Raw genomic sequence first — 27344 nt, 5'->3', positions numbered from 1 at the left:
TTTGACACTTTTTGCACACTGGGGTAAAAGGCTGACTCAGTGGGCTCTTCTGAGCAAGCCAGTTACATAGGGATTCAACAGTCTGAAAAAACACGTTTATTTCGGGCTGAAAAACACGTTTTGAAAAGTGTGCTATTCCTGACCCATAAGTTACATGGGGTTGACCAAAGCTGCAGAAACATGTTTATTTCTGCTGAAAAACACGTTTTGACACTTTTTGCACACTGGGGTAAAAGGCTGACTCAGTGGGCTCTTCTGAGCCAGCCAGTTACATAGGGATTCAACAGTCTGAAAAAACGTATTTATTTCAGGCTGAAAAACACGTTTTGAAAAGTGTGCTATTCCTGACCCATAAGTTACATGGGGTTGACCAAAGCTGCAGAAACATGTTTATTTCTGCTGAAAAACACGTTTTGACACTTTTTGCACACTGGGGTAAAAGGCTGACTCAGTGGGCTCTTCTGAGCCAGCCAGTTACATAGGGATTCAACAGTCTGAAAAAACGTGTTTATTTCGGGCTGAAAAACACGTTTTGAAAAGTGTGCTGCTCCTGACCTATAAGTTACATGGGGTTTACCAAAGTTGCAGAAACATGTTTATTTCTGCTGAAAAACACGTTTTGACACTTTTTGCACACTGGGATAAAAGGCTGACTCAGTGGGCTCTTCTGAGCCAGCCAGTTACATAGGGATTCAACAGTCTGAAAAAAGACGTTTATTTCGGGCTGAAAAACACGTTTTGAAAAGTGTGCTGCTCCTGACCTATAAGTTACATGGGGTTTACCAAAGTTGCAGAAACATGTTTATTTCTGCTGAAAAACACGTTTTGACACTTTTTGCACACTGGGGTAAAAGGCTGACTCAGTGGGCTCTTCTGAGCCAGCCAGTTACATAGGGATTCAACAGTCTGAAAAAAGACGTTTATTTCGGGCTGAAAAACACGTTTTGAAAAGTGTGCTGCTCCTGACCTATAAGTTACATGGGGTTTACCAAAGTTGCAGAAACATGTTTATTTCTGCTGAAAAACACGTTTTGACACTTTTTGCACACTGGGGTAAAAGGCTGACTCAGTGGGCTCTTCTGAGCCAGCCAGTTACATAGGGATTCAACAGTCTGAAAAAAGACGTTTATTTCGGGCTGAAAAACACGTTTTGAAAAGTGTGTTGCTTCTGTCCTGTAACTTACATGGGGTTTACCAAAGTTGCAGAAACATGTTTATTACTGCTGAAAAACACGTTTTGACACTTTTTGCACACTGGGGTAAAAGGCTGACTCAGTGGGCTCTTCTGAGCAAGCCAGTTACATAGGGATTCAACAGTCTGAAAAAAGACGTTTATTTCGGGCTGAAAAACACGTTTTGAAAAGTGTGCTATTCCTGACCCATAAGTTACATGGGGTTGACCAAAGCTGCAGAAACATGTTTATTTCTGCTGAAAAACACGTTTTGACACTTTTTGCACACTGGGGTAAAAGGCTGACTCAGTGGGCTCTTCTGAGCCAGCCAGTTACATAGGGATTCAACAGTCTGAAAAAACGTATTTATTTCAGGCTGAAAAACACGTTTTGAAAAGTGTGCTATTCCTGACCCATAAGTTACATGGGGTTGACCAAAGCTGCAGAAACATGTTTATTTCTGCTGAAAAACACGTTTTGACACTTTTTGCACACTGGGGTAAAAGGCTGACTCAGTGGGCTCTTCTGAGCCAGCCAGTTACATAGGGATTCAACAGTCTGAAAAAACGTGTTTATTTCGGGCTGAAAAACACGTTTTGAAAAGTGTGCTGCTCCTGACCTATAAGTTACATGGGGTTTACCAAAGTTGCAGAAACATGTTTATTTCTGCTGAAAAACACGTTTTGACACTTTTTGCACACTGGGGTAAAAGGCTGACTCAGTGGGCTCTTCTGAGCCAGCCAGTTACATAGGGATTCAACAGTCTGAAAAAAGACGTTTATTTCGGGCTGAAAAACACGTTTTGAAAAGTGTGCTGCTGCTGACCTATAAGTTACATGGGGTTTACCAAAGTTGCAGAAACATGTTTATTTCTGCTGAAAAACACGTTTTGACACTTTTTGCACACTGGGGTAAAAGGCTGACTCAGTGGGCTCTTCTGAGCCAGCCAGTTACATAGGGATTCAACAGTCTGAAAAAAGACGTTTATTTCGGGCTGAAAAACACGTTTTGAAAAATGAGCTGTTCCTGACCTATGTTACATGGGGTTGACCAAAGTTGCAGAAACATGTTTATTTCTGCTGAAAAACACGTTTTGACACTTTTTGCACACTGGGGTAAAAGGCTGACTCAGTGGGCTCTTCTGAGCCAGCCAGTTACATAGGGATTCAACAGTCTGAAAAAACGTGTTTATTTCGGGCTGAAAAACACGTTTTGAAAAGTGTGCTGCTCCTGACCTATAAGTTACATGGGGTTTACCAAAGTTGCAGAAACATGTTTATTTCTGCTGAAAAACACGTTTTGACACTTTTTGCACACTGGGATAAAAGGCTGACTCAGTGGGCTCTTCTGAGCCAGCCAGTTACATAGGGATTCAACAGACTGAAAAAACGTGTTTATTTCGGGCTGAAAAACACGTTTTGAAAAGTGTGCTATTCCTGACCCATAAGTTACATGGGGTTTACCAAAGCTGCAGAAACATGTTTATTTCTGCTGAAAAACACGTTTTGACACTTTTTGCACTCGGGTAAAAGGCTGACTTAGTGGGCTCTTCTGAGCCAGCCAGTTACATAGGGATTCAACAGTCTGAAAAAAGACGTTTATTTCGGGCTGAAAAACACGTTTTGAAAAGTGTGCTGCTGCTGACCTATAAGTTACATGGGGTTTACCAAAGTTGCAGAAACATGTTTATTTCTGCTGAAAAACACGTTTTGACACTTTTTGCACACTGGGGTAAAAGGCTGACTCAGTGGGCTCTTCTGAGCCAGCCAGTTACATAGGGATTCAACAGTCTGAAAAAAGACGTTTATTTCGGGCTGAAAAACACGTTTTGAAAAATGAGCTGTTCCTGACCTATAAGTTACATGGGGTTGACCAAAGTTGCAGAAACATGTTTATTTCTGCTGAAAAACACGTTTTGACACTTTTTGCACACTGGGGTAAAAGGCTGACTCAGTGGGCTCTTCTGAGCCAGCCAGTTACATAGGGATTCAACAGTCTGAAAAAACGTGTTTATTTCGGGCTGAAAAACACGTTTTGAAAAGTGTGCTATTCCTGACCCATAAGTTACATGGGGTTGACCAAAGCTGCAGAAACATGTTTATTTCTGCTGAAAAACACGTTTTGACACTTTTTGCACACTGGGGTAAAAGGCTGACTCAGTGGGCTCTTCTGAGCCAGCCAGTTACATAGGGATTCAACAGTCTGAAAAAAACGTGTTTATTTCGGGCTGAAAAACACGTTTTGAAAAGTGTGCTGTTCCTGACCTATAAGTTACATGGGGTTGACCAAAGTTGCAGAAACATGTTTATTTCTGCTGAAAAACACGTTTTGACACTTTTTGCACACTGGGATAAAAGGCTGACTCAGTGGGCTCTTCTGAGCCAGCCAGTTACATAGGGATTCAACAGTCTGAAAAAAGACGTTTATTTCGGGCTGAAAAACACGTTTTGAAAAGTGTGCTGTTCCTGACCTATAAGTTACATGGGGTTGACCAAAGTTGCAGAAACATGTTTATTTCTGCTGAAAAACACGTTTTGACACTTTTTGCACACTGGGGTAAAAGGCTGACTCAGTGGGCTCTTCTGAGCCAGCCAGTTACATAGGGATTCAACAGTCTGAAAAAGGACGTTTATTTCGGGCTGAAAAACACGTTTTGAAAAGTGTGCTGTTCCTGACCTATAAGTTACATGGGGTTGACCAAAGTTGCAGAAACATGTTTATTTCTGCTAAAAAACACGTTTTGACACTTTTTGCACACTGGGGTAAAAGGCTGACTCAGTGGGCTCTTCTGAGCCAGCCAGTTACATAGGGATTCAACAGTCTGAAAAAAGACGTTTATTTCGGGCTGAAAAACACGTTTTGAAAAGTGTGCTGTTCCTGACCTATAAGTTACATGGGGTTGACCAAAGTTGCAGAAACATGTTTATTTCTGCTGAAAAACACGTTTTGACACTTTTTGCAAACTGGGATAAAAGGCTGACTCAGTGGGCTCTTCTGAGCCAGCCAGTTACATAGGGATTCAACAGTCTGAAAAAAGACGTTTATTTCGGGCTGAAAAACACGTTTTGAAAAGTGTGCTGTTCCTGACCTATAAGTTACATGGGGTTTACCAAAGTTGCAGAAACATGTTTATTTCTGCTGAAAAACACGTTTTGACACTTTTTGCACACTGGGGTAAAAGGCTGACTCAGTGGGCTCTTCTGAGCCAGCCAGTTACATATTGATTCAACAGTCTGAAAAAAGACGTTTATTTCGGGCTGAAAAACAGGTTTTGAAAAGTGAGCTGCTCCTGACCCATAAGTTACATGGGGTTGACCAAAGTTGCAGAAACATGTTTATTTCTGCTGAAAAACACGTTTTGACACTTTTTGCACACTGGGGTAAAAGGCTGACTCAGTGGGCTCTTCTGAGCCAGCCAGTTACATAGGGATTCAACAGTCTGAAAAAAGACGTTTATTTCGGGCTGAAAAACACGTTTTGAAAAGTGTGCTGTTCCTGACCTATAAGTTACATGGGGTTGACCAAAGTTGCAGAAACATGTTTATTTCTGCTAAAAAACACGTTTTGACACTTTTTGCACACTGGGGTAAAAGGCTGACTCAGTGGGCTCTTCTGAGCCAGCCAGTTACATAGGGATTCAACAGTCTGAAAAAAGACGTTTATTTCGGGCTGAAAAACACGTTTTGAAAAGTGTGCTGTTCCTGACCTATAAGTTACATGGGGTTGACCAAAGTTGCAGAAACATGTTTATTTCTGCTGAAAAACACATTTTGACACTTTTTGCACACTGGGATAAAAGGCTGACTCAGTGGGCTCTTCTGAGCCAGCCAGTTACATAGGGATTCAACAGTCTGAAAAATGACGTTTATTTCGGGCTGAAAAACACGTTTTGAAAAGTGTGCTGTTCCTGACCTATAAGTTACATGGGGTTGACCAAAGTTGCAGAAACATGTTTATTTCTGCTGAAAAACACGTTTTGACACTTTTTGCACACTGGGGTAAAAGGCTGACTCAGTGGGCTCTTCTGAGCCAGCCAGTTACATAGGGATTCAACAGTCTGAAAAAACGTGTTTATTTCGGGCTGAAAAACACGTTTTGAAAAATGTGCTGTTCCTGACCCATAAGTTACATGGGGTTGACCAAAGTTGCAGAAACATATTTATTTCTGCTGAAAAACACGTTTTGACACTTCTTGCACACTGGGGTAAAAGGCTGACTCAGTGGGCTCTTCTGAGCCAGCCAGTTACATATTGATTCAACAGTCTGAAAAAAGACGTTTATTTCGGGCTGAAAAACACGTTTTGAAAAATGAGCTGTTCCTGACCTATAAGTTACATGGGGTTGACCAAAGTTGCAGAAACATGTTTATTTCTGCTGAAAAACACGTTTTGACACTTTTTGCACACTGGGGTAAAAGGCTGACTCAGTGGGCTCTTCTGAGCCAGCCAGTTACATAGGGATTCAACAGTCTGAAAAAACGTGTTTATTTCGGGCTGAAAAACACGTTTTGAAAAGTGTGCTATTCCTGACCCATAAGTTACATGGGGTTGACCAAAGCTGCAGAAACATGTTTATTTCTGCTGAAAAACACGTTTTGACACTTTTTGCACACTGGGGTAAAAGGCTGACTCAGTGGGCTCTTCTGAGCCAGCCAGTTACATAGGGATTCAACAGTCTGAAAAAAACGTGTTTATTTCGGGCTGAAAAACACGTTTTGAAAAGTGTGCTGTTCCTGACCTATAAGTTACATGGGGTTGACCAAAGTTGCAGAAACATGTTTATTTCTGCTGAAAAACACGTTTTGACACTTTTTGCACACTGGGATAAAAGGCTGACTCAGTGGGCTCTTCTGAGCCAGCCAGTTACATAGGGATTCAACAGTCTGAAAAAAGACGTTTATTTCGGGCTGAAAAACACGTTTTGAAAAGTGTGCTGTTCCTGACCTATAAGTTACATGGGGTTGACCAAAGTTGCAGAAACATGTTTATTTCTGCTGAAAAACACGTTTTGACACTTTTTGCACACTGGGGTAAAAGGCTGACTCAGTGGGCTCTTCTGAGCCAGCCAGTTACATAGGGATTCAACAGTCTGAAAAAGGACGTTTATTTCGGGCTGAAAAACACGTTTTGAAAAGTGTGCTGTTCCTGACCTATAAGTTACATGGGGTTGACCAAAGTTGCAGAAACATGTTTATTTCTGCTAAAAAACACGTTTTGACACTTTTTGCACACTGGGGTAAAAGGCTGACTCAGTGGGCTCTTCTGAGCCAGCCAGTTACATAGGGATTCAACAGTCTGAAAAAAGACGTTTATTTCGGGCTGAAAAACACGTTTTGAAAAGTGTGCTGTTCCTGACCTATAAGTTACATGGGGTTGACCAAAGTTGCAGAAACATGTTTATTTCTGCTGAAAAACACATTTTGACACTTTTTGCACACTGGGATAAAAGGCTGACTCAGTGGGCTCTTCTGAGCCAGCCAGTTACATAGGGATTCAACAGTCTGAAAAATGACGTTTATTTCGGGCTGAAAAACACGTTTTGAAAAGTGTGCTGTTCCTGACCTATAAGTTACATGGGGTTGACCAAAGTTGCAGAAACATGTTTATTTCTGCTGAAAAACACGTTTTGACACTTTTTGCACACTGGGGTAAAAGGCTGACTCAGTGGGCTCTTCTGAGCCAGCCAGTTACATAGGGATTCAACAGTCTGAAAAAACGTGTTTATTTCGGGCTGAAAAACACGTTTTGAAAAATGTGCTGTTCCTGACCCATAAGTTACATGGGGTTGACCAAAGTTGCAGAAACATATTTATTTCTGCTGAAAAACACGTTTTGACACTTTTTGCACACTGGGGTAAAAGGCTGACTCAGTGGGCTCTTCTGAGCCAGCCAGTTACATAGGGATTCAACAGTCTGAAAAAAGACGTTTATTTCGGGCTGAAAAACACGTTTTGAAAAGTGTGCTGTTCCTGACCTATAAGTTACATGGGGTTGACCAAAGTTGCAGAAACATGTTTATTTCTGCTGAAAAACACGTTTTGACACTTTTTGCAAACTGGGATAAAAGGCTGACTCAGTGGGCTCTTCTGAGCCAGCCAGTTACATAGGGATTCAACAGTCTGAAAAAAGACGTTTATTTCGGGCTGAAAAACACGTTTTGAAAAGTGTGCTGTTCCTGACCTATAAGTTACATGGGGTTTACCAAAGTTGCAGAAACATGTTTATTTCTGCTGAAAAACACGTTTTGACACTTTTTGCACACTGGGGTAAAAGGCTGACTCAGTGGGCTCTTCTGAGCCAGCCAGTTACATATTGATTCAACAGTCTGAAAAAAGACGTTTATTTCGGGCTGAAAAACAGGTTTTGAAAAGTGAGCTGCTCCTGACCCATAAGTTACATGGGGTTGACCAAAGTTGCAGAAACATGTTTATTTCTGCTGAAAAACACGTTTTGACACTTTTTGCACACTGGGGTAAAAGGCTGACTCAGTGGGCTCTTCTGAGCCAGCCAGTTACATAGGGATTCAACAGTCTGAAAAAAGACGTTTATTTCGGGCTGAAAAACACGTTTTGAAAAGTGTGCTGTTCCTGACCTATAAGTTACATGGGGTTGACCAAAGTTGCAGAAACATGTTTATTTCTGCTGAAAAACACGTTTTGACACTTTTTGCACACTGGGGTAAAAGGCTGACTCAGTGGGCTCTTCTGAGCCAGCCAGTTACATAGGGATTCAACAGTCTGAAAAAAAGACGTTTATTTCGGGCTGAAAAACACGTTTTGAAAAGTGTGCTATTCCTGACCCATAAGTTACATGGAGTTTACCAAAGCTGCAGAAACATGTTTATTTCTGCTGAAAAACACGTTTTGACACTTTTTGCACACGGGTAAAAGACTGACTCAGTGGGCTCTTCTGAGCCAGCCAGTTACATAGGGATTCAACAGTCTGAAAAAAACGTGTTTATTTCCTGCTGAAAAACACGTTTTGAAAAGTGTGCTGTTCCTGACCTATAAGTTACATGGGGTTGACCAAAGTTGCAGAAACATGTTTATTTCTGCTGAAAAACACGTTTTGACACTTTTTGCACACTGGGATAAAAGGCTGACTCAGTGGGCTCTTCTGAGCCAGCCAGTTACATAGGGATTCAACAGTCTGAAAAAAACGTGTTTATTTCGGGCTGAAAAACACGTTTTGAAAAGTGTGCTGCTCCTGACCTATAAGTTACATGGGGTTGACCAAAGTTGCAGAAACATGTTTATTTCTGCTGAAAAACACGTTTTGACACTTTTTGCACACTGGGGTAAAAGGCTGACTCAGTGGGCTCTTCTGAGCCAGCCAGTTACATAGGGATTCAACAGTCTGAAAAAAGACGTTTATTTCGGGCTGAAAAACACGTTTTGAAAAGTGTGTTGCTTCTGTCCTGTAACTTACATGGGGTTTACCAAAGTTGCAGAAACATGTTTATTACTGCTGAAAAACACGTTTTGACACTTCTTGCACACTGGGGTAAAAGGCTGACTCAGTGGGCTCTTCTGAGCCAGCCAGTTACATATTGATTCAACAGTCTGAAAAAAGACGTTTATTTCGGGCTGAAAAACACGTTTTGAAAAGTGAGCTGCTCCTGACCTATAAGTTACATGGGGTTGACCAAAGATGCAGAAACATGTTTATTTCTGCTGAAAAACACGTTTTGACACTTTTTGCACACTGGGGTAAAAGGCTGACTCAGTGGGCTCTTCTGAGCCAGCCAGTTACATAGGGATTCAACAGTCTGAAAAAAACGTGTTTATTTCGGGCTGAAAAACACGTTTTGAAAAGTGTGCTGTTCCTGACCTATAAGTTACATGGGGTTGACCAAAGTTGCAGAAACATGTTTATTTCTGCTGAAAAACACATTTTGACACTTTTTGCACTCTGGGATAAAAGGCTGACTCAGTGGGCTCTTCTGAGCCAGCCAGTTACATAGGGATTCAACAGTCTGAAAAATGACGTTTATTTCGGGCTGAAAAACACGTTTTGAAAAGTGTGCTGTTCCTGACCTATAAGTTACATGGGGTTGACCAAAGTTGCAGAAACATGTTTATTTCTGCTGAAAAACACGTTTTGACACTTTTTGCACACTGGGGTAAAAGGCTGACTCAGTGGGCTCTTCTGAGCCAGCCAGTTACATAGGGATTCAACAGTCTGAAAAAACGTGTTTATTTCGGGCTGAAAAACACGTTTTGAAAAATGTGCTGTTCCTGACCCATAAGTTACATGGGGTTGACCAAAGTTGCAGAAACATATTTATTTCTGCTGAAAAACACGTTTTGACACTTTTTGCACACTGGGGTAAAAGGCTGACTCAGTGGGCTCTTCTGAGCCAGCCAGTTACATAGGGATTCAACAGTCTGAAAAAAGACGTTTATTTCGGGCTGAAAAACACGTTTTGAAAAGTGTGCTGTTCCTGACCTATAAGTTACATGGGGTTGACCAAAGTTGCAGAAACATGTTTATTTCTGCTGAAAAACACGTTTTGACACTTTTTGCACACTGGGATAAAAGGCTGACTCAGTGGGCTCTTCTGAGCCAGCCAGTTACATAGGGATTCAACAGTCTGAAAAAAGACGTTTATTTCGGGCTGAAAAACACGTTTTGAAAAGTGTGCTGCTCCTGACCTATAAGTTACATGGGGTTGACCAAAGTTGCAGAAACGTGTTTATTTCTGCTGAAAAACACGTTTTGACACTTTTTGCACACTGGGGTAAAAGGCTGACTCAGTGGGCTCTTCTGAGCAAGCCAGTTACATAGGGATTCAACAGTCTGAAAAAACACGTTTATTTCGGGCTGAAAAACACGTTTTGAAAAGTGTGCTATTCCTGACCCATAAGTTACATGGGGTTGACCAAAGCTGCAGAAACATGTTTATTTCTGCTGAAAAACACGTTTTGACACTTTTTGCACACTGGGGTAAAAGGCTGACTCAGTGGGCTCTTCTGAGCCAGCCAGTTACATAGGGATTCAACAGTCTGAAAAAACGTATTTATTTCAGGCTGAAAAACACGTTTTGAAAAGTGTGCTATTCCTGACCCATAAGTTACATGGGGTTGACCAAAGCTGCAGAAACGTTTATTTCTGCTGAAAAACACGTTTTGACACTTTTTGCACACTGGGGTAAAAGGCTGACTCAGTGGGCTCTTCTGAGCCAGCCAGTTACATAGGGATTCAACAGTCTGAAAAAACGTGTTTATTTCGGGCTGAAAAACACGTTTTGAAAAGTGTGCTGCTCCTGACCTATAAGTTACATGGGGTTTACCAAAGTTGCAGAAACATGTTTATTTCTGCTGAAAAACACGTTTTGACACTTTTTGCACACTGGGGTAAAAGGCTGACTCAGTGGGCTCTTCTGAGCCAGCCAGTTACATAGGGATTCAACAGTCTGAAAAAAGACGTTTATTTCGGGCTGAAAAACACGTTTTGAAAAGTGTGCTGCTCCTGACCTATAAGTTACATGGGGTTTACCAAAGTTGCAGAAACATGTTTATTTCTGCTGAAAAACACGTTTTGACACTTTTTGCACACTGGGGTAAAAGGCTGACTCAGTGGGCTCTTCTGAGCCAGCCAGTTACATAGGGATTCAACAGTCTGAAAAAAGACGTTTATTTCGGGCTGAAAAACACGTTTTGAAAAATGAGCTGTTCCTGACCTATAAGTTACATGGGGTTGACCAAAGTTGCAGAAACATGTTTATTTCTGCTGAAAAACACGTTTTGACACTTTTTGCACACTGGGGTAAAAGGCTGACTCAGTGGGCTCTTCTGAGCCAGCCAGTTACATAGGGATTCAACAGTCTGAAAAAAGACGTTTATTTCGGGCTGAAAAACACGTTTTGAAAAGTGTGCTGTTCCTGACCTATAAGTTACATGGGGTTGACCAAAGTTGCAGAAACGTTTATTTCTGCTGAAAAACACGTTTTGACACTTTTTGCACACTGGGATAAAAGGCTGACTCAGTGGGCTCTTCTGAGCCAGCCAGTTACATATTGATTCAACAGTCTGAAAAAAGACGTTTATTTCGGGCTGAAAAACACGTTTTGAAAATTGAGCTGCTCCTGACCTATAAGTTACATGGGGTTTACCAAAGTTGCAGAAACATGTTTATTTCTGCTGAAAAACACGTTTTGAAAATTGAGCTGCTCCTGACCTATAAGTTACATGGGGTTTACCAAAGTTGCAGAAACATGTTTATTTCTGCTGAAAAACACGTTTTGACACTTTTTGCACACTGGGGTAAAAGGCTGACTCAGTGGGCTCTTCTGAGCCAGCCAGTTACATAGGGATTCAACAGTCTGAAAAAAGACGTTTATTTCGGGCTGAAAAACACGTTTTGAAAAGTGTGCTATTCCTGACCCATAAGTTACATGGGGTTGACCAAAGTTGCAGAAACATGTTTATTTCTGCTGAAAAACACGTTTTGACACTTTTTGCACACTGGGGTAAAAGGCTGACTCAGTGGGCTCTTCTGAGCCATCCAGTTACATAGGGATTCAACAGTCTGAAAAAAGACGTTTATTTCGGGCTGAAAAACACGTTTTGAAAAGTGTGCTATTCCTGACCCATAAGTTACATGGGGTTGACCAAAGTTGCAGAAACATGTTTATTTCTGCTGAAAAACACGTTTTGACACTTTTTGCACACTGGGGTAAAAGGCTGACTCAGTGGGCTCTTCTGAGCCATCCAGTTACATAGGGATTCAACAGTCTGAAAAAAGACGTTTATTTCGGGCTGAAAAACACGTTTTGAAAAGTGTGCTGCTCCTGACCTATAAGTTACATGGGGTTTACCAAAGTTGCAGAAACATGTTTATTTCTGCTGAAAAACACGTTTTGACACTTTTTGCACACTGGGGTAAAAGGCTGACTCAGTGTGCTCTTCTGAGCCAGCCAGTTACATAGGGATTCAACAGTCTGAAAAAGGACGTTTATTTCGGGCTGAAAAACACGTTTTGAAAAGTGTGCTGTTCCTGACCTATAAGTTACATGGGGTTGACCAAAGTTGCAGAAACATGTTTATTTCTGCTGAAAAACACGTTTTGACACTTTTTGCACACTGGGATAAAAGGCTGACTCAGTGGGCTCTTCTGAGCCAGCCAGTTACATAGGGATTCAACAGTCTGAAAAAAGACGTTTATTTCGGGCTGAAAAACACGTTTTGAAAAGTGTGCTGTTCCTGACCTATAAGTTACATGGGGTTGACCAAAGTTGCAGAAACATGTTTATTTCTGCTGAAAAACACGTTTTGACACTTTTTGCACACTGGGGTAAAAGGCTGACTCAGTGGGCTCTTCTGAGCCAGCCAGTTACATAGGGATTCAACAGTCTGAAAAAACGTGTTTATTTCGGGCTGAAAAACACGTTTTGAAAAGTGTGCTATTCCTGACCCATAAGTTACATGGGGTTGACCAAAGTTGCAGAAACATGTTTATTTCTGCTGAAAAACACGTTTTGACACTTTTTGCACACTGGGGTAAAAGGCTGACTCAGTGGGCTCTTCTGAGCCAGCCAGTTACATAGGGATTCAACAGTCTGAAAAAAGACGTTTATTTCGGGCTGAAAAACACGTTTTGAAAAGTGTGTTGCTTCTGTCCTGTAACTTACATGGGGTTTACCAAAGTTGCAGAAACATGTTTATTACTGCTGAAAAACACGTTTTGACACTTTTTGCACACTGGGGTAAAAGGCTGACTCAGTGGGCTCTTCTGAGCAAGCCAGTTACATAGGGATTCAACAGTCTGAAAAAACACGTTTATTTCGGGCTGAAAAACACGTTTTGAAAAGTGTGCTATTCCTGACCCATAAGTTACATGGGGTTGACCAAAGCTGCAGAAACATGTTTATTTCTGCTGAAAAACACGTTTTGACACTTTTTGCACACTGGGGTAAAAGGCTGACTCAGTGGGCTCTTCTGAGCCAGCCAGTTACATAGGGATTCAACAGTCTGAAAAAACACGTTTATTTCGGGCTGAAAAACACGTTTTGAAAAGTGTGCTATTCCTGACCCATAAGTTACATGGGGTTGACCAAAGCTGCAGAAACATGTTTATTTCTGCTGAAAAACACGTTTTGACACTTTTTGCACACTGGGGTAAAAGGCTGACTCAGTGGGCTCTTCTGAGCCAGCCAGTTACATAGGGATTCAACAGTCTGAAAAAACGTATTTATTTCAGGCTGAAAAACACGTTTTGAAAAGTGTGCTATTCCTGACCCATAAGTTACATGGGGTTGACCAAAGCTGCAGAAACATGTTTATTTCTGCTGAAAAACACGTTTTGACACTTTTTGCACACTGGGGTAAAAGGCTGACTCAGTGGGCTCTTCTGAGCCAGCCAGTTACATAGGGATTCAACAGTCTGAAAAAACGTGTTTATTTCGGGCTGAAAAACACGTTTTGAAAAGTGTGCTGCTCCTGACCTATAAGTTACATGGGGTTTACCAAACTTGCAGAAACATGTTTATTTCTGCTGAAAAACACGTTTTGACACTTTTTGCACACTGGGGTAAAAGGCTGACTCAGTGGGCTCTTCTGAGCCAGCCAGTTACATATTGATTCAACAGTCTGAAAAAAGACGTTTATTTCGGGCTGAAAAACACGTTTTGAAAAGTGAGCTGCTCCTGACCTATAAGTTACATGGGGTTTACCAAAGTTGCAGAAACATGTTTATTTCTGCTGAAAAACACGTTTTGACACTTTTTGCACACTGGGATAAAAGGCTGACTCAGTGGGCTCTTCTGAGCCAGCCAGTTACATAGGGATTCAACAGTCTGAAAAAAGACGTTTATTTCGGGCTGAAAAACACGTTTTGAAAAGTTTGCTGTTCCTGACCTATAAGTTACATGGGGTTGACCAAAGTTGCAGAAACATGTTTATTCCTGTGAAAAACACGTTTTGACACTTTTTGCACACTGGGGTAAAAGGCTGACTCAGTGGGCTCTTCTGAGCCAGCCAGTTACATAGGGATTCAACAGTCTGAAAAAGGACGTTTATTTCGGGCTGAAAAACACGTTTTGAAAAGTGTGCTGTTCCTGACCTATAAGTTACATGGGGTTGACCAAAGTTGCAGAAACATGTTTATTTCTGCTGAAAAACACGTTTTGACACTTTTTGCACACTGGGGTAAAAGGCTGACTCAGTGTGCTCTTCTGAGCCAGCCAGTTACATAGGGATTCAACAGTCTGAAAAAAGACGTTTATTTCGGGCTGAAAAACACGTTTTGAAAAGTGTGCTGTTCCTGACCTATAAGTTACATGGGGTTGACCAAAGTTGCAGAAACATGTTTATTTCTGCTGAAAAACACGTTTTGACACTTTTTGCACACTGGGGTAAAAGGCTGACTCAGTGGGCTCTTCTGAGCCAGCCAGTTACATAGGGATTCAACAGTCTGAAAAAGGACGTTTATTTCGGGCTGAAAAACACGTTTTGAAAAGTGTGCTGTTCCTGACCTATAAGTTACATGGGGTTGACCAAAGTTGCAGAAACATGTTTATTTCTGCTGAAAAACACGTTTTGACACTTTTTGCACACTGGGATAAAAGGCTGACTCAGTGGGCTCTTCTGAGCCAGCCAGTTACATAGGGATTCAACAGTCTGAAAAAAGACGTTTATTTCGGGCTGAAAAACACGTTTTGAAAAGTGTGCTGCTCCTGACCTATAAGTTACATGGGGTTTACCAAAGTTGCAGAAACATGTTTATTTCTGCTGAAAAACACGTTTTGACACTTTTTGCACACTGGGGTAAAAGGCTGACTCAGTGGGCTCTTCTGAGCCAGCCAGATACATAGGGATTCAACAGTCTGAAAAAACGTGTTTATTTCGGGCTGAAAAACACGTTTTGAAAAATGTGCTGTTCCTGACCCATAAGTTACATGGGGTTGACCAAAGTTGCAGAAACATATTTATTTCTGCTGAAAAACACGTATTGACACTTTTTACACACTGGGGTAAAAGGCTGACTCAGTGGGCTCTTCTGAGCCAGCCAGTTACATAGGGATTCAACAGTCTGAAAAAAGACGTTTATTTCGGGCTGAAAAACACGTTTTGAAAAGTGTGCTGTTCCTGACGTATAAGTTACATGGGGTTGACCAAAGTTGCAGAAACATGTTTATTTCTGCTGAAAAACACGTTTTGACACTTTTTGCACACTGGGATAAAAGGCTGACTCAGTGGGCTCTTCTGAGCCAGCCAGTTACATAGGGATTCAACAGTCTGAAAAAATACGTTTATTTCGGGCTGAAAAACACGTTTTGAAAAGTGTGCTGTTCCTGACGTATAAGTTACATGGGGTTGACCAAAGTTGCAGAAACATGTTTATTTCTGCTGAAAAACACGTTTTGACACTTTTTGCACACTGGGGTAAAAGGCTGACTCAGTGGGCTCTTTTGAGCCAGCCAGTTACACAGGGATTCAACAGTCTGAAAAAGGACGTTTATTTCGGGCTGAAAAACACGTTTTGAAAAGTGAGCTGCTCCTGACCTATAAGTTACATGGGGTTGACCAAAGTTGCAGAAACGTTTATTTCTGCTGAAAAACACGTTTTGACACTTCTTGCACACTGGGGTAAAAGGCTGACTCAGTGGGCTCTTCTGAGCCAGCCAGTTACATATTGATTCAACAGTCTGAAAAAAGACGTTTATTTCGGGCTGAAAAACACGTTTTGAAAAGTGAGCTGCTCCTGACCTATAAGTTACATGGGGTTTACCAAAGTTGCAGAAACGTTTATTTCTGCTGAAAAACACGTTTTGACACTTTTTGCACACTGGGGTAAAAGGCTGACTCAGTGGGCTCTTCTGAGCTAGCCAGTTACATAGGGATTCAACAGTCTGAAAAAAAGACGTTTATTTCGGGCTGAAAAACACGTTTTGAAAAGTGTGCTATTCCTGACCCATAAGTTACATGGGGTTTACCAAAGCTGCAGAAACATGTTTATTTCTGCTGAAAAACACGTTTTGACACTTTTTGCACACGGGTAAAAGGCTGACTCAGTGGGCTCTTCTGAGCCAGCCAGTTACATAGGGATTCAACAGTCTGAAAAAAACGTGTTTATTTCCTGCTGAAAAACACGTTTTGAAAAGTGTGCTGTTCCTGACCTATAAGTTACATGGGGTTGACCAAAGTTGCAGAAACATGTTTATTTCTGCTGAAAAACACGTTTTGACACTTTTTGCACACTGGGATAAAAGGCTGACTCAGTGGGCTCTTCTGAGCCAGCCAGTTACATAGGGATTCAACAGTCTGAAAAAAGACGTTTATTTCGGGCTGAAAAACACGTTTTGAAAAGTGTGCTGCTCCTGACCTATAAGTTACATGGGGTTGACCAAAGTTGCAGAAACATGTTTATTTCTGCTGAAAAACACGTTTTGACACTTTTTGCACACTGGGGTAAAAGGCTGACTCAGTGGGCTCTTCTGAGCAAGCCAGTTACATAGGGATTCAACAGTCTGAAAAAAGACGTTTATTTCGGGCTGAAAAACACGTTTTGAAAAGTGTGCTGTTCCTGACGTATAAGTTACATGGGGTTGACCAAAGTTGCAGAAACATGTTTATTTCTGCTGAAAAACACGTTTTGACACTTTTTGCACACTGGGATAAAAGGCTGACTCAGTGGGCTCTTCTGAGCCAGCCAGTTACATAGGGATTCAACAGTCTGAAAAAATACGTTTATTTCGGGCTGAAAAACACGTTTTGAAAAGTGTGCTGTTCCTGACGTATAAGTTACATGGGGTTGACCAAAGTTGCAGAAACATGTTTATTTCTGCTGAAAAACACGTTTTGACACTTTTTGCACACTGGGGTAAAAGGCTGACTCAGTGGGCTCTTTTGAGCCAGCCAGTTACACAGGGATTCAACAGTCTGAAAAAGGACGTTTATTTCGGGCTGAAAAACACGTTTTGAAAAGTGAGCTGCTCCTGACCTATAAGTTACATGGGGTTGACCAAAGTTGCAGAAACGTTTATTTCTGCTGAAAAACACGTTTTGACACTTCTTGCACACTGGGGTAAAAGGCTGACTCAGTGGGCTCTTCTGAGCCAGCCAGTTACATATTGATTCAACAGTCTGAAAAAAGACGTTTATTTCGGGCTGAAAAACACGTTTTGAAAAGTGAGCTGCTCCTGACCTATAAGTTACATGGGGTTTACCAAAGTTGCAGAAACGTTTATTTCTGCTGAAAAACACGTTTTGACACTTTTTGCACACTGGGGTAAAAGGCTGACTCAGTGGGCTCTTCTGAGCTAGCCAGTTACATAGGGATTCAACAGTCTGAAAAAAAGACGTTTATTTCGGGCTGAAAAACACGTTTTGAAAAGTGTGCTATTCCTGACCCATAAGTTACATGGGGTTTACCAAAGCTGCAGAAACATGTTTATTTCTGCTGAAAAACACGTTTTGACACTTTTTGCACACGGGTAAAAGGCTGACTCAGTGGGCTCTTCTGAGCCAGCCAGTTACATAGGGATTCAACAGTCTGAAAAAAACGTGTTTATTTCCTGCTGAAAAACACGTTTTGAAAAGTGTGCTGTTCCTGACCTATAAGTTACATGGGGTTGACCAAAGTTGCAGAAACATGTTTATTTCTGCTGAAAAACACGTTTTGACACTTTTTGCACACTGGGATAAAAGGCTGACTCAGTGGGCTCTTCTGAGCCAGCCAGTTACATAGGGATTCAACAGTCTGAAAAAAGACGTTTATTTCGGGCTGAAAAACACGTTTTGAAAAGTGTGCTGCTCCTGACCTATAAGTTACATGGGGTTGACCAAAGTTGCAGAAACATGTTTATTTCTGCTGAAAAACACGTTTTGACACTTTTTGCACACTGGGGTAAAAGGCTGACTCAGTGGGCTCTTCTGAGCAAGCCAGTTACATAGGGATTCAACAGTCTGAAAAAACACGTTTATTTCGGGCTGAAAAACACGTTTTGAAAAGTGTGCTATTCCTGACCCATAAGTTACATGGGGTTGACCAAAGCTGCAGAAACATGTTTATTTCTGCTGAAAAACACGTTTTGACACTTTTTGCACACTGGGGTAAAAGGCTGACTCAGTGGGCTCTTCTGAGCCAGCCAGTTACATAGGGATTCAACAGTCTGAAAAAAGACGTTTATTTCGGGCTGAAAAACACGTTTTGAAAAGTGTGCTGCTCCTGACCTATAAGTTACATGGGGTTTACCAAAGTTGCAGAAACATGTTTATTTCTGCTGAAAAACACGTTTTGACACTTTTTGCACACTGGGGTAAAAGGCTGACTCAGTGGGCTCTTCTGAGCCAGCCAGATACATAGGGATTCAACAGTCTGAAAAAACGTGTTTATTTCGGGCTGAAAAACACGTTTTGAAAAATGTGCTGTTCCTGACCCATAAGTTACATGGGGTTGACCAAAGTTGCAGAAACATATTTATTTCTGCTGAAAAACACGTATTGACACTTTTTACACACTGGGGTAAAAGGCTGACTCAGTGGGCTCTTCTGAGCCAGCCAGTTACATAGGGATTCAACAGTCTGAAAAAAGACGTTTATTTCGGGCTGAAAAACACGTTTTGAAAAGTGTGCTGTTCCTGACGTATAAGTTACATGGGGTTGACCAAAGTTGCAGAAACATGTTTATTTCTGCTGAAAAACACGTTTTGACACTTTTTGCACACTGGGATAAAAGGCTGACTGAGTGGGCTCTTCTGAGCCAGCCAGTTACATAGGGATTCAACAGTCTGAAAAAATACGTTTATTTCGGGCTGAAAAACACGTTTTGAAAAGTGTGCTGTTCCTGACGTATAAGTTACATGGGGTTGACCAAAGTTGCAGAAACATGTTTATTTCTGCTGAAAAACACGTTTTGACACTTTTTGCACACTGGGGTAAAAGGCTGACTCAGTGGGCTCTTTTGAGCCAGCCAGTTACATAGGGATTCAACAGTCTGAAAAAGGACGTTTATTTCGGGCTGAAAAACACGTTTTGAAAAGTGAGCTGCTCCTGACCTATAAGTTACATGGGGTTGACCAAAGTTGCAGAAACGTTTATTTCTGCTGAAAAACACGTTTTGACACTTCTTGCACACTGGGGTAAAAGGCTGACTCAGTGGGCTCTTCTGAGCCAGCCAGTTACATATTGATTCAACAGTCTGAAAAAAGACGTTTATTTCGGGCTGAAAAACACGTTTTGAAAAGTGAGCTGCTCCTGACCTATAAGTTACATGGGGTTTACCAAAGTTGCAGAAACGTTTATTTCTGCTGAAAAACACGTTTTGACACTTTTTGCACACTGGGGTAAAAGGCTGACTCAGTGGGCTCTTCTGAGCCAGCCAGTTACATAGGGATTCAACAGTCTGAAAAAACGTGTTTATTTCGGGCTGAAAAACACGTTTTGAAAAGTGTGCTATTCCTGACCCATAAGTTACATGGGGTTTACCAAAGCTGCAGAAACATGTTTATTTCTGCTGAAAAACACGTTTTGACACTTTTTGCACACGGGTAAAAGGCTGACTCAGTGGGCTCTTCTGAGCCAGCCAGTTACATAGGGATTCAACAGTCTGAAAAAAACGTGTTTATTTCCTGCTGAAAAACACGTTTTGAAAAGTGTGCTGTTCCTGACCTATAAGTTACATGGGGTTGACCAAAGTTGCAGAAACATGTTTATTTCTGCTGAAAAACACGTTTTGACACTTTTTGCACACTGGGATAAAAGGCTGACTCAGTGGGCTCTTCTGAGCCAGCCAGTTACATAGGGATTCAACAGTCTGAAAAAAGACGTTTATTTCGGGCTGAAAAACACGTTTTGAAAAGTGTGCTGCTCCTGACCTATAAGTTACATGGGGTTGACCAAAGTTGCAGAAACATGTTTATTTCTGCTGAAAAACACGTTTTGACACTTTTTGCACACTGGGGTAAAAGGCTGACTCAGTGGGCTCTTCTGAGCAAGCCAGTTACATAGGGATTCAACAGTCTGAAAAAACACGTTTATTTCGGGCTGAAAAACACGTTTTGAAAAGTGTGCTATTCCTGACCCATAAGTTACATGGGGTTGACCAAAGCTGCAGAAACATGTTTATTTCTGCTGAAAAACACGTTTTGACACTTTTTGCACACTGGGGTAAAAGGCTGACTCAGTGGGCTCTTCTGAGCCAGCCAGTTACATAGGGATTCAACAGTCTGAAAAAACGTATTTATTTCAGGCTGAAAAACACGTTTTGAAAAGTGTGCTATTCCTGACCCATAAGTTACATGGGGTTGACCAAAGCTGCAGAAACATGTTTATTTCTGCTGAAAAACACGTTTTGACACTTTTTGCACACTGGGGTAAAAGGCTGACTCAGTGGGCTCTTCTGAGCCAGCCAGTTACATAGGGATTCAACAGTCTGAAAAAACGTGTTTATTTCGGGCTGAAAAACACGTTTTGAAAAGTGTGCTGCTCCTGACCTATAAGTTACATGGGGTTTACCAAAGTTGCAGAAACATGTTTATTTCTGCTGAAAAACACGTTTTGACACTTTTTGCACACTGGGGTAAAAGGCTGACTCAGTGGGCTCTTTTGAGCCAGCCAGTTACATAGGGATTCAACAGTCTGAAAAAAGACGTTTATTTCGGGCTGAAAAACACGTTTTGAAAAGTGTGCTGCTCCTGACCTATAAGTTACATGGGGTTTACCAAAGTTGCAGAAACATGTTTATTTCTGCTGAAAAACACGTTTTGACACTTTTTGCACACTGGGGTAAAAGGCTGACTCAGTGGGCTCTTCTGAGCCAGCCAGTTACATAGGGATTCAACAGTCTGAAAAAAGACGTTTATTTCGGGCTGAAAAACACGTTTTGAAAAATGAGCTGTTCCTGACCTATAAGTTACATGGGGTTGACCAAAGTTGCAGAAACATGTTTATTTCTGCTGAAAAACACGTTTTGACACTTTTTGCACACTGGGGTAAAAGGCTGACTCAGTGGGCTCTTCTGAGACAGCCAGTTACATTGGGATTCAACAGTCTGAAAATAGACGTTTATTTCGGGCTGAAAAACACGTTTTGAAAAGTGTGCTGTTCCTGACCTATAAGTTACATGGGGTTGACCAAAGTTGCAGAAACATGTTCATTTCTGCTGAAAAACACGTTTTGACACTTTTTGCACACTGGGATAAAAGGCTGACTCAGTGGGCTCTTCTGAGCCAGCCAGTTACATATTGATTCAACAGTCTGAAAAAAGACGTTTATTTCGGGCTGAAAAACACGTTTTGAAAATTGAGCTGCTCCTGACCTATAAGTTACATGGGGTTTACCAAAGTTGCAGAAACATGTTTATTTCTGCTGAAAAACACGTTTTGAAAATTGAGCTGCTCCTGACCTATAAGTTACATGGGGTTTACCAAAGTTGCAGAAACATGTTTATTTCTGCTGAAAAACACGTTTTGACACTTTTTGCACACTGGGGTAAAAGGCTGACTCAGTGGGCTCTTCTGAGCCAGCCAGTTACATAGGGATTCAACAGTCTGAAAAAAGACGTTTATTTCGGGCTGAAAAACACGTTTTGAAAAGTGTGCTATTCCTGACCCATAAGTTACATGGGGTTGACCAAAGTTGCAGAAACATGTTTATTTCTGCTGAAAAACACGTTTTGACACTTTTTGCACACTGGGGTAAAAGGCTGACTCAGTGGGCTCTTCTGAGCCAGCCAGTTACATAGGGATTCAACAGTCTGAAAAAGGACGTGTATTTCGGGCTGAAAAACACGTTTTGAAAAGTGTGTTGTTCCTGACCTATAAGTTACATGGGGTTGACCAAAGTTGCAGAAACATGTTTATTTCTGCTGAAAAACACGTTTTGACACTTTTTGCACACTGGGGTAAAAGGCTGACTCAGTGGGCTCTTCTGAGCCAGCCAGTTACATAGGGATTCAACAGTCTGAAAAAAGACGTTTATTTCGGGCTGAAAAACACGTTTTGAAAAGTGTGTTGCGTTTATGTTTATTTCTGCTGAAAAACACGTTTTGACACTTTTTGCACACTGGGGTAAAAGGCTGACTCAGTGGGCTCTTCTGAGCCAGCCAGTTACATAGGGATTCAACAGTCTGAAAAAAGACGTTTATTTCGGGCTGAAAAACACGTTTTGAAAAGTGTGTTGCTCCTGTCCTATAACTTACATGGGGTTTACCAAAGTTGCAGAAACATGTTTATTTCTGCTGAAAAACACGTTTTGACACTTTTTGCACACTGGGGTAAAAGGCTGACTCAGTGGGCTCTTCTGAGCCAGCCAGTTACATAGGGATTCAACAGTCTGAAAAAAGACGTTTATTTCGGGCTGAAAAACACGTTTTGAAAAGTGTGCTATTCCTGACCCATAAGTTACATGGGGTTGACCAAAGTTGCAGAAACATGTTTATTTCTGCTGAAAAACACGTTTTGACACTTTTTGCACACTGGGGTAAAAGGCTGACTCAGTGGGCTCTTCTGAGCCAGCCAGTTACATAGGGATTCAACAGTCTGAAAAAGGACGTGTATTTCGGGCTGAAAAACACGTTTTGAAAAGTGTGCTGTTCCTGACCTATAAGTTACATGGGGTTGACCAAAGTTGCAGAAACATGTTTATTTCTGCTGAAAAACACGTTTTGACACTTTTTGCACACTGGGATAAAAGGCTGACTCAGTGGGCTCTTCTGAGCCAGCCAGTTACATAGGGATTCAACAGTCTGAAAAAAGACGTTTATTTCGGGCTGAAAAACACGTTTTGAAAAGTGTGCTGCTCCTGACCTATAAGTTACATGGGGTTGACCAAAGTTGCAGAAACATGTTTATTTCTGCTGAAAAACACGTTTTGACACTTTTTGCACACTGGGATAAAAGGCTGACTCAGTGGGCTCTTCTGAGCCAGCCAGTTACATAGGGATTCAACAGTCTGAAAAAAGACGTTTATTTCGGGCTGAAAAACACGTTTTGAAAAGTGAGCTGTTCCTGACCTATAAGTTACATGGGGTTTACCAAAGTTGCAGAAACATGTTTATTTCTGCTGAAAAACACGTTTTGACACTTTTTGCACACTGGGGTAAAAGGCTGACTCAGTGGGCTCTTCTGAGCCAGCCAGTTACATATTGATTCAACAGTCTGAAAAAAGACGTTTATTTCGGGCTGAAAAACACGTTTTGAAAATTGAGCTGCTCCTGACCTATAAGTTACATGGGGTTTACCAAAGTTGCAGAAACATGTTTATTTCTGCTGAAAAACACGTTTTGAAAATTGAGCTGCTCCTGACCTATAAGTTACATGGGGTTTACCAAAGTTGCAGAAACATGTTTATTTCTGCTGAAAAACACGTTTTGACACTTTTTGCACACTGGGGTAAAAGGCTGACTCAGTGGGCTCTTCTGAGCCAGCCAGTTACATAGGGATTCAACAGTCTGAAAAAAGACGTTTATTTCGGGCTGAAAAACACATTTTGAAAAGTGTGCTATTCCTGACCCATAAGTTACATGGGGTTGACCAAAGTTGCAGAAACATGTTTATTTCTGCTGAAAAACACGTTTTGACACTTTTTGCACACTGGGGTAAAAGGCTGACTCAGTGGGCTCTTCTGAGCCATCCAGTTACATAGGGATTCAACAGTCTGAAAAAAGACGTTTATTTCGGGCTGAAAAACACGTTTTGAAAAGTGTGCTGCTCCTGACCTATAAGTTACATGGGGTTTACCAAAGTTGCAGAAACATGTTTATTTCTGCTGAAAAACACGTTTTGACACTTTTTGCACACTGGGGTAAAAGGCTGACTCAGTGGGCTCTTCTGAGCCAGCCAGTTACATAGGGATTCAACAGTCTGAAAAAAGACGTTTATTTCGGGCTGAAAAACACGTTTTGAAAAATGTGCTGTTCCTGACCTATAAGTTACATGGGGTTGACCAAAGTTGCAGAAACATGTTTATTTCTGCTGAAAAACACGTTTTGACACTTTTTGCACACTGGGGTAAAAGGCTGACTCAGTGGGCTCTTCTGAGCCAGCCAGTTACATATTGATTCAACAGTCTGAAAAAAGACGTTTCTTTCGGGCTGAAAAACACGTTTTGAAAAGTGAGCTGCTCCTGACCTATAAGTTACATGGGGTTTACCAAAGTTGCAGAAACATGTTTATTTCTGCTGAAAAACACGTTTTGACACTTTTTGCACACTGGGGTAAAAGGCTGACTCAGTGGGCTCTTCTGAGCCAGCCAGTTACATAGGGATTCAACAGTCTGAAAAAGGACGTTTATTTCGGGCTGAAAAACACGTTTTGAAAAGTGTGCTGTTCCTGACCTATAAGTTACATGGGGTTGACCAAAGTTGCAGAAACATGTTTATTTCTGCTGAAAAACACGTTTTGACACTTTTTGCACACTGGGGTAAAAGGCTGACTCAGTGTGCTCTTCTGAGCCAGCCAGTTACATAGGGATTCAACAGTCTGAAAAAAGACGTTTATTTCGGGCTGAAAAACACGTTTTGAAAAGTGTGCTGTTCCTGACCTATAAGTTACATGGGGTTGACCAAAGTTGCAGAAACATGTTTATTTCTGCTGAAAAACACGTTTTGACACTTTTTGCACACTGGGGTAAAAGGCTGACTCAGTGGGCTCTTCTGAGCCAGCCAGTTACATAGGGATTCAACAGTCTGAAAAAAGACGTTTATGTCGGGCTGAAAAACACGTTTTGAAAAGTGTGCTGTTCCTGACCTATAAGTTACATGGGGTTGACCAAAGTTGCAGAAACATGTTTATTTCTGCTGAAAAACACGTTTTGACACTTTTTGCACACTGGGGTAAAAGGCTGACTCAGTGGGCTCTTCTGAGCCAGCCAGTTACATAGGGATTCAACAGTCTGAAAAAACGTGTTTATTTCGGGCTGAAAAACACGTTTTGAAAAGTGTGCTATTCCTGACCCATAAGTTACATGGGGTTGACCAAAGTTGCAGAAACATGTTTATTTCTGCTGAAAAACACGTTTTGACACTTTTTGCACACTGGGGTAAAAGGCTGACTCAGTGGGCTCTTCTGAGCCAGCCAGTTACATAGGGATTCAACAGTCTGAAAAAAGACGTTTATTTCGGGCTGAAAAACACGTTTTGAAAAGTGTGTTGCTTCTGTCCTGTAACTTACATGGGGTTTACCAAAGTTGCAGAAACATGTTTATTACTGCTGAAAAACACGTTTTGACACTTTTTGCACACTGGGGTAAAAGGCTGACTCAGTGGGCTCTTCTGAGCAAGCCAGTTACATAGGGATTCAACAGTCTGAAAAAACACGTTTATTTCGGGCTGAAAAACACGTTTTAAAAATTGTGCTATTCCTGACCCATAAGTTACATGGGGTTGACCAAAGCTGCAGAAACATGTTTATTTCTGCTGAAAAACACGTTTTGACACTTTTTGCACACTGGGGTAAAAGGCTGACTCAGTGGGCTCTTCTGAGCCAGCCAGTTACAGAGGGATTCAACAGTCTGAAAAAACGTATTTATTTCAGGCTGAAAAACACGTTTTGAAAAGTGTACTATTCCTGACCCATAAGTTACATGGGGTTGACCAAAGCTGCAGAAACATGTTTATTTCTGCTGAAAAACACGTTTTGACACTTTTTGCACACTGGGGTAAAAGGCTGACTCAGTGGGCTCTTCTGAGCCAGCCAGTTACATATTGATTCAACAGTCTGAAAAAAGACGTTTATTTCGGGCTGAAAAACACGTTTTGAAAAGTGAGCTGCTCCTGACCTATAAGTTACATGGGGTTTACCAAAGTTGCAGAAACATGTTTATTTCTGCTGAAAAACACGTTTTGACACTTTTTGCACACTGGGGTAAAAGGCTGACTCAGTGGGCTCTTCTGAGCCAGCCAGTTACATATTGATTCAACAGTCTGAAAAAAGACGTTTATTTCGGGCTGAAAAACACGTTTTGAAAAGTGAGCTACTCCTGACCTATAAGTTACATGGGGTTTACCAAAGTTGCAGAAACATGTTTATTTCTGCTGAAAAACACGTTTTGACACTTTTTGCACACTGGGATAAAAGGCTGACTCAGTGGGCTCTTCTGAGCCAGCCAGTTACATAGGGATTCAACAGTCTGAAAAAAGACGTTTATTTCGGGCTGAAAAACACGTTTTGAAAAGTTTGCTGTTCCTGACCTATAAGTTACATGGGGTTGACCAAAGTTGCAGAAACATGTTTATTTCTGCTGAAAAACACGTTTTGACACTTTTTGCACACTGGGGTAAAAGGCTGACTCAGTGGGCTCTTCTGAGCCAGCCAGTTACATAGGGATTCAACAGTCTGAAAAAGGACGTTTATTTCGGGCTGAAAAACACGTTTTGAAAAGTGTGCTGTTCCTGACCTATAAGTTACATGGGGTTGACCAAAGTTGCAGAAACATGTTTATTTCTGCTGAAAAACACGTTTTGACACTTTTTGCACACTGGGGTAAAAGGCTGACTCAGTGTGCTCTTCTGAGCCAGCCAGTTACATAGGGATTCAACAGTCTGAAAAAAGACGTTTATTTCGGGCTGAAAAACACGTTTTGAAAAGTGTGCTGTTCCTGACCTATAAGTTACATGGGGTTGACCAAAGTTGCAGAAACATGTTTATTTCTGCTGAAAAACACGTTTTGACACTTTTTGCACACTGGGGTAAAAGGCTGACTCAGTGGGCTCTTCTGAGCCAGCCAGTTACATAGGGATTCAACAGTCTGAAAAAGGACGTTTATTTCGGGCTGAAAAACACGTTTTGAAAAGTGTGCTGTTCCTGACCTATAAGTTACATGGGGTTGACCAAAGTTGCAGAAACATGTTTATTTCTGCTGAAAAACACGTTTTGACACTTTTTGCACACTGGGATAAAAGGCTGACTCAGTGGGCTCTTCTGAGCCAGCCAGTTACATAGGGATTCAACAGTCTGAAAAAAGACGTTTATTTCGGGCTGAAAAACACGTTTTGAAAAGTGTGCTGCTCCTGACCTATAAGTTACATGGGGTTTACCAAAGTTGCAGAAACATGTTTATTTCTGCTGAAAAACACGTTTTGACACTTTTTGCACACTGGGGTAAAAGGCTGACTCAGTGGGCTCTTCTGAGCCAGCCAGATACATAGGGATTCAACAGTCTGAAAAAACGTGTTTATTTCGGGCTGAAAAACACGTTTTGAAAAATGTGCTGTTCCTGACCCATAAGTTACA

This window comes from Lepisosteus platostomus, chromosome 20 (assembly GCF_059453375.1).
Source record: "Lepisosteus platostomus isolate fLepPlt1 chromosome 20, fLepPlt1.hap1, whole genome shotgun sequence".
Taxonomy (NCBI): Eukaryota; Metazoa; Chordata; class Actinopteri; order Semionotiformes; family Lepisosteidae; genus Lepisosteus; species Lepisosteus platostomus.
The sequence above is the reverse complement of the archived record's forward strand: the minus strand, read 5'-3'. Positions refer to the sequence as shown.